Genomic DNA, 7583 nt, shown 5'->3' with positions numbered 1-7583 from the left:
AGGTTTCAAACCTGTTACAGTCAAAGTCTAGTTCCGAACATCTTTAACCAAAATGAATTATTACCTACATCATCTCATATCGGTGTAACAACCTGATAGAGTGCTGGCTGCAAGCGATTAGAATAAGAGTGCAGTGAGTCATCCACTGAAAACTAGTCCTGCCGTCAGCATAAGGGACTTTACGGGGAACAAAATAAGATGGCTGGACTCTTACACAATAAAGGGATTTGAACAAGCGAATCCTCTCAGCCAACATTTAAAAATGTTACAAGTGAAGCAAAGTTCAACACATCAACAGTTAGAGGCTCCTGCTTGTGGCTGAAGCGGAAAAGGGACAGTGCAGGAGGTAAGATTGAAGTGTGCAGAAAAGAACTCTCAAGAAGCTTCAAATGATTTCAAAACAGCTTCAGTACCTTCAATCAAGGATGAAAAGATCTGAGATCAGAAACAATTACAAATCTATTACAAGCTATCACAGTGTAGGATAATTAGCTATTTTCTATCTCACTTTTTATGAATATATATATATATATATATATTTGTCAGAAATATTACCAAGAGCCCGATTCAAATACTAAGATTAGTGGCACTTGATTGGATGAATAATTTCAATATCTAATTTTCAGCAAGTGTTTTCTAAAGCAGTTAGAGACACAAATTAATTTGTAATTATAATTAATAGCTGTTTTTTGTTGAAAATTCAGAATGCTAAATAATGTGACTATTTTAGCCTGCTTGGAGTTCAATTTCAGTATTTTCACCCCATCCTGATGGGGATCCAAGTATTTTTCTATTACTTCTATTTCTGACATGTACAGGCTCTCACTTTTGACAGACCTTAATTAAGAGCCATGTAAATGCTTTTCTGCACAGTTGCTGACAGGTACCTTAGGGTATTACCAAGCCTGCTTTCCAAGTATAGGCACAACAGAGATGATTCCTTTCCATCCAAAATAAGCTATTAGTTTTTGGAGTAAATATGAACTGCAAATATTAGCTGAATAATCGATTTTAATTCTGAGTAACAACATTCCCCCATCAACTGGAATAACCTGCTTCATACAAATATTTTCCTTCTCCAGGGATCTCTGTGAGCTTGGGGAAATAATGGCTTTTCCTTGAAAATAGAAGTTAGCAATTCTGAATACAGCAATAGCACCTTTAATTACTTTATGATCGGAGATGTTGACAAAGCTTTCTCCTTTCTCTCTCTCTAATTATTGCCTTTCTAACAGTATTTGACGGAAAACCTTTTCCTGTCTCTCCAGGCAAATGTGTCACCCTTCCAAACAGAGTCTGAATACTAGAACAGGGAGGCTGTACCAGAAGCAAGAACTCCCCCCTTTCTGATCTTACTGTATGGAAAATCATAAATTTTTGTGGCTTTATCTGTGATTTTTAAATATAACACACTGAATATAAATGTATATTTCACATCACTGGAAGACACAGAATTTTAGATGTAGTATAGGCAGCCTTTTACCCAGGATTCTGATTATATATACTCCAAGTCAAACAGATGGTGACCAAAAATCATTAACAGCTAATAGGAACTCAGCAGGTTTTGTCAAATGACATTCCTAGCAGAGGGGGAGTGTTTACATTCTGTCACCAGGTCCCCCTCCCTTCTCCAATGAATAATTATTTATACACTGCGGAACAGTTCCAACAGGAAGGAATGAGAGAAACCCACCCTAGAATACATTATAGCGGTCATTCTCCTAGACTCTAGGAGACCTGGCTCCAAATCAGTGCTCCACATCAAGCAGAGATAGAATTTGGACCTCGGTCTCCCACATGCCAGGTGATGCTCTAACGCTGGGTTACTGGGTTGGGGGGGGCGCAGCAGTATAATCACCAGCGTGGGGAACACCTCGTTTGTGAATCCTGCTGAGGCTGAGACAGGAGACCGGCACGGCGCACTTTCTCTTCATGCACTGCAGGTGTCAGCATCAAGGGATGTTAATCTGGTACTGTTTTGTCAGAACTTCACATTAACGGAAATAGTATGCACAAACAAGTCTCTGTTTTATTACTACAGCCACTAGCATTATTGTAACACGTGCCAGTGGTGCCAGACGCCTATCCGTACATTAGAAATACATCCGGTTTCCACAAAGAGAACAGCCTCTGTCCCGTTCTCCCTAATGACGGCAGTTCTCTGAGCTGGATCTAATCCAGGGGAGTCCCATTGCCTAGAAAGAAAAGGAGTACTTGTGGCACCTTAGAGACTAACCAATTTATTTGAGCATAAGCTTTTGTGAGCTAGAGCTCACTTCATCCGATGTAGCTCACAAAAGCTTATGCTCAAATAAATTGGTTAGTCTCTAAGGTGCCACAAGTCCTCCTTTTCTTTTTGCGAATACAGACTAACACGGCTGTTACTCTGAAACCTGCCATTGCCTAGAGACATTTCTCTTCTGCTAGGGGAAAGCGTGCAACAAACTATCTAATAGGCACAGAACACATTTCCTAATTACTGTTCTGTTGCGCGTCAGTCAATCTATTCCTGAAGTCTTAAAAGGGATGGATATAACCAGGAATTCCCGTTGGTGGCTTTTATTTGAGGAGTGGGAAAGGCATCCCTATGAAGTGAGCTGTAGCTCACGAGAGCTTATGCTCAAATTTGTTAGTCTCTAAAGTGCCACAAGTACTCCTTTTCTTTTTAGTAAGAAAGTTATTTTAGTTCTACCCTAATTAACAGCGGATGCAAACCCAACACATTTAAACATTATGTACCTAGAATAGTGTTGACAGATGCAGTAGCCTTGAAGGTATGTTTCAAACTACTTAAGAATATTGACATATTTAGCAAAAGATTTTACTTACATACAAGCACGAGCGTGGGTTCTTTGACAGAGGGTGGGTTCGTGAGGAATTAAAGGGATAACAACACTTAAAGATAGTGAACCATAGACTTGTTTGATGATTGGTTACTAATTGCCGTACAACCAAGAGTGTGTCAGACGCTCCATTTAAAGGCTTTGTTCAGTGGTATCCAATCTATTCAATGATGGGATAACTTGTGACTCTAGAAAATCGGTATTCAGTTGTGAACTGCAATTGGCCTCCCAGAGCTGCACCTTGTGATTTTTAAGCCTGAAGGGTTTAAATCAGCTCCAGCATGGTCTCCCCCGTCTCTTGTAGCAGCTTTAGGAGCTCTCAGCTGCAGCTATCAGTTCTTTCCAGGCTGCTCAGCAGCGCTCTACTGGCCACCTAGGGCATTTCAAGGTAGGGAGGAGAGTAGCTCTAGTCTAGTTACACCATTGCCTGGTTCCTTGCTGAGCTGTAAGAACTTCAGGTAAAGCAGGATGAGTGCTTGACTGGCTCTCCCTGAGCCTAGAAGACCTCCTAGCAAAAGACTCCTCATCCTCTTCTGCACAGCCCTGCAGGGTAACCCAGCAGAGGATAACTAACCACCATTTTACAGCTCCCAGTTCTCTGGCTCAGTCCAACTTAGAGTTGCCTCCAGACTACTCTGACATGAGCCAGCTAGCTATCAGTCCCTTGGTACCATACACTAGTCAAGGAGAACTGGAAGCATTACACTCTAGCTGTTTTATTTATGGCCCCCTCCAATATGCTCCTTGTATTGGAAGCCCTAGAGATGTAGGGGTCAGCTATGATGGTTGTATGTCCACCAAAGACTCCTCAGCAGATTTCCAGATGATTATTTGTATCTTGTGAGAGGAGTAAAAAAGGACAAAAAAATTTGCCTTTGCTGATTATGGTCCTTTGTCAGTGGACAAGTTATGGGCAGTCTGCCCGTTAGAACTGGTCCAGGAGCACAACTAAGAGTTATAGTCAGGAGTCAGAAACCAAAGCCTAATCTGAAGAGTTAACCAGTCTCACAGGAGACATAGCCAAAGGTCCAAGCCAGGAGTCAGAAACAAAAGCCTAAGCCAAAAGGTTACCTGCAGCCATAGACAGAAGGTGGAGGCACAATCTGAGCCAGACATCAGGGAGGAGCGGGGGGATAGAGACAGTACTATAGAAGAAAAAAAGACCAAGCACAGCTGCAGTTTTGAATGTATTAAGCAATCACTAGACTGTGGCTGCTACTGAGTTTAAAGTATCAATCTGCAGACTCCTGCAGCCAATCAGGTGGTGCAATAAATCAGACAGCTTCTATCAGGACCAGCTGCACTTATTGGGTTGTCAGGAGGCTAGCTTTACTGCAGGCTGGCCCCTGATACCCTTTGACCTTTCCAGGCTGAAAGATTGGCCACCACTGCTTTAAATCACAATAGTCTTTATAACAGAAGCAACCAAATTGAAGATGCGGCATAAGGCCTTTTACGGGTTTGGTTTTATAGGTAGGTTTCCTCCTAGGAACTGAAATTCTTAATTTTCCTCTCCATTTGGAGGACTATGGAGGATTGGAGCACTTTCCAGAAAGCTACCATTTCTTTTTAGTAAAAGGAAAACCCACTATTTACTCTCAGATGAAGAAGGATATTTATGGAAGACTAAATGGCCTATTAAAGGGAAGCCAGCTTATCTCATATGGTGGAGTTTCCCTATTTATGTATGGAAATAGACTGTTACACTGAGTGATGGGATCACAGAAACAATGTCAGACTTATTTATTGTAATAAAGCCAGAACTAATTAATGGAACGATCTTTTGTCCCTTCAATTTCTTTAAGTTGTTGAGCTACTTTATTGTGAAAGTGTGCTGACCACATAAAACATTCTAAGTCTTTGTGAATCTTGTTGACCGGTGGCTTATTTTACATCTACCCAGACCTCAACAATATACATTAACAAGAGCCACTTTAGAATGATGCCAAATATCATCCAGACATGAATGACTGATAGCTATAGGAAATTATGTCCTTAAAGTCTTTAAAACAAATATACAAAAACAAGGGTGGAAAAAGTGCAAGCCACCTAGTATTGCAAGAAGTTCAAATTGGATAACCTTCCCAAATCTCTTTAAAAACTAATAAATCAGGGCCAAAATTTTGTTTGCTTTTCTCTCACCAGTAGTCCCATGAACTTTATTGGGTCTCCTTATCTGGATAAGGCAAACAGGATTTTGCCCATGGTATTTTTAAATGGTTTAAATAGTAAAACTATGTAAAGAGGAAAACAAGTATAATGGCAGAATCCTTCACGCATAGAACACGGCCCGAAATACTCAGGTATCTTGAATATTTCAAAGGAGCAAATAGCTATCCTATCTATATTACCTCAACAGAAAATCATTCTCCTAAACTCAGACTAAATTTTGGAAGGAGTGAGACTAGATTTTGCAGCCAGGGATGAGAGGAACAAACATGGCTTTGTCACATTTCCACCTCCAGGATTCTGGGCTGGCTCATGAGTTGATGCAGTTCCAAATTTAAATAAGAACAGCCCTGGAGGCTTCTCTAACATCGTGACTCTCCACACCCAGAGAAGCAGGCAGCCAGTGTGAGTTCCCCACCTTTCCAGGGGCAGTAGGGCTCAGGCTTCAGACTTCAGCCCTGGGGTGGTGGGTGGCAGGCTCCAGCCGTGGGGCTTTGGGCTCTGATCCTGGGCTCACCTGCTCCCCCCCCCCCCCACCCCCATTGCCCTGGTGCCTGCTGCCTCCCTATGCACCTCTCCATCCAGGCCTTAGTTTGTCCCCTGCTTGCTGGGGCTGAGTAAGTCTGCTGTGAAAAGCAATATTTGTATGTTTGTTAATATAACTTTTTACTGCCTTCCAGCTAGCTAGTAAGTCTGCAGTGAAAAGTAATATTAACAAACATACAAATATCAGTTTTCACAGCAGCAGACTTACTAGCTAGTGTGTCTTTAAAAAAGCAACCAACAAGCAAAAGAAACAACAAAAAAGACAAGAACATGCAAAGCAGTTTATTTTGTTTCTATTCTGTTTAGGTCCAGTAAAGAATAGAGACAACTGTAATTATTTTTATTATTGAGTCTGCAAACAAACAAACCAAAAAAAGCCCTACATAGATTACAATGATTTGGACATGTACATGTGCAGATTTATTTGTTTTTCCTAAAGTTAATTAAGTATTTTAGGAAAAATTGTCAGAGAGACGACCAGCACGAGTTGGTGGTTGCACTCTAAGGCCACCAAAACATTTCTTGTGACAACCCCTGCTTTAGGAGATGCACAAGTTCCACAGCTGCATAAGCCATGTAAACATGTATGGTACAGCCTTTCTTTGCTTAGAATGAAATTCATTCCTGTTTTCTCCCCTCACATACAGCTAAAAACTCTAGTTCAAGCCCTCATCATCTCATATCTTGATTGCTGAAACTTTTTCCTTTTTGGTGTTGCCAGATGGAGTCAGTTTTCCCTCAAGCCCTTTAATATATTCTGCCATGGGAGTAGCTCCCAGTAAAAATCCAGAAAGCCACTATATCTTCTTTTAAATCCCTCCTTAAAATTTTGCTGTGATATCTCCAATATAGGTGACAATGGCTAAGCCGTGATATGCCATAACTGCTTCCTATTGCACCAAATAACATTGTTTCACTATTACCTTGTCCTCCCAACTCATCTGTTCGAATTTCTCCACCTGTTATTTCTTGTCATATTATACAAATTATAAATTGTTGGAGCAAGAACTCTTGTGTGTGTATAGCATCCAAAACAATGGAACTTTGCTCCCTGAATGAGGCTTCTAAAGTGTTACCGCAACAAACATAATTTTAAAAGTCAAATTTTTCTAATGGTAAAAGTGCATGTTGTCTTCATTCATGTTTTCCATAGTCACCTTCAGAAAGAGCCTAGGCTTGGAAAATTTTCTGCAGAAAGCTGAATGTTTTGGGAAGTTTTGGACCACCAAACCATTCAAAGGGAAAACCAGAGAGAAATATAAACATTATTATGATCCCATTGTACCCCAGGAGCTCCACGCTGAAGGGATCACTTGTATCTGAACATTGAATAGATTGAAAGCCTGCATTGTGAATGGCCTAAATTCACCATGGCTACAAGAGGTGAAAGCAGGGTGTAGTTTTCCCACAAGCCCAGGTTCTTAGCTTTGCCCAATTTCCCTGGGGAAGGGAGGCGGCGGGTTCTGTGCCCGCCGGATGGCGCTGTAGGCTGGCACCATTTCCTAGGAACCCCAGGGCATGCCCTGATGCCGCACATCTGGGCGGGGCTGGCGCCCCCTTCTCCCCCGCTGAGGATGGTGTTCTCCTTTAGTCCGCGCAGCCACACAAAGGGACGGGGGGAGGCAGCCCCCCCGGAGAAAGGGGATGCGATGGAGGCGGTGCGTGCAGCTCCGGTGCTCTAGGGGCGCATGAGCGAGGCGCGCACGGGGCTAGAGGGACGCAGACACGGGGGATCTGCTCCTCTCGCCACAGGAGGCAGCCCGCCGCCTCAGCACTGAGTTTCGGCCCCCGCCGGCAGGCAGCTCAGGGCCCCGCAGGTAACAACCCCGGGCGGTTGCATGTCCCTGTGGCCGCGGCAGTAGCGCGCTCCGCTCCACGAGTCTCCAGCAAAGACATCGGGGGAGGAAATTCCGTTGTAGCAGCTGGCGGGGTGCTGGCCGGGCCCTGCCTATGCCCCGCTCGGGGAGGCTGGCCCCCGCTTGGCCCTCGCTCCACCTGCAAGCTCCGGATGCTGCAGGGGCAGGC

General features: G+C 43.2%; 1 protein-coding gene across 9 annotated transcripts in view; it reads left to right on the top strand.

The window, feature by feature from the left end:
- Positions 1-7583, top strand: part of MPP3 (MAGUK p55 scaffold protein 3) — a 114066-nt gene that overhangs the window by 37730 nt on the left and 68753 nt on the right. For 2 of the 9 annotated variants that reach the window (XM_075123722.1, XM_075123721.1), the window contains exon 1: positions 7259-7375. The exons of 3 other annotated variants lie outside the window; for them this stretch is intronic. The gene's annotated coding sequence lies outside the window, so the exon portion shown is untranslated. Of the gene's footprint in view, positions 1-7026; positions 7376-7583 lie in introns of those variants that run through there. 4 more of the 9 variants (XM_075123723.1, XM_048830429.2, XM_075123720.1 and 1 more) reach the window with 4 other exon arrangements.

The sequence above is a fragment of the Caretta caretta genome, chromosome 27 (genome assembly GCF_965140235.1).
Source record: "Caretta caretta isolate rCarCar2 chromosome 27, rCarCar1.hap1, whole genome shotgun sequence".
NCBI lineage: Eukaryota > Metazoa > Chordata > Testudines > Cheloniidae > Caretta > Caretta caretta.
Note: the sequence above shows the minus strand (reverse complement) of the source record. Positions and strands in the feature narration are given on the sequence as shown.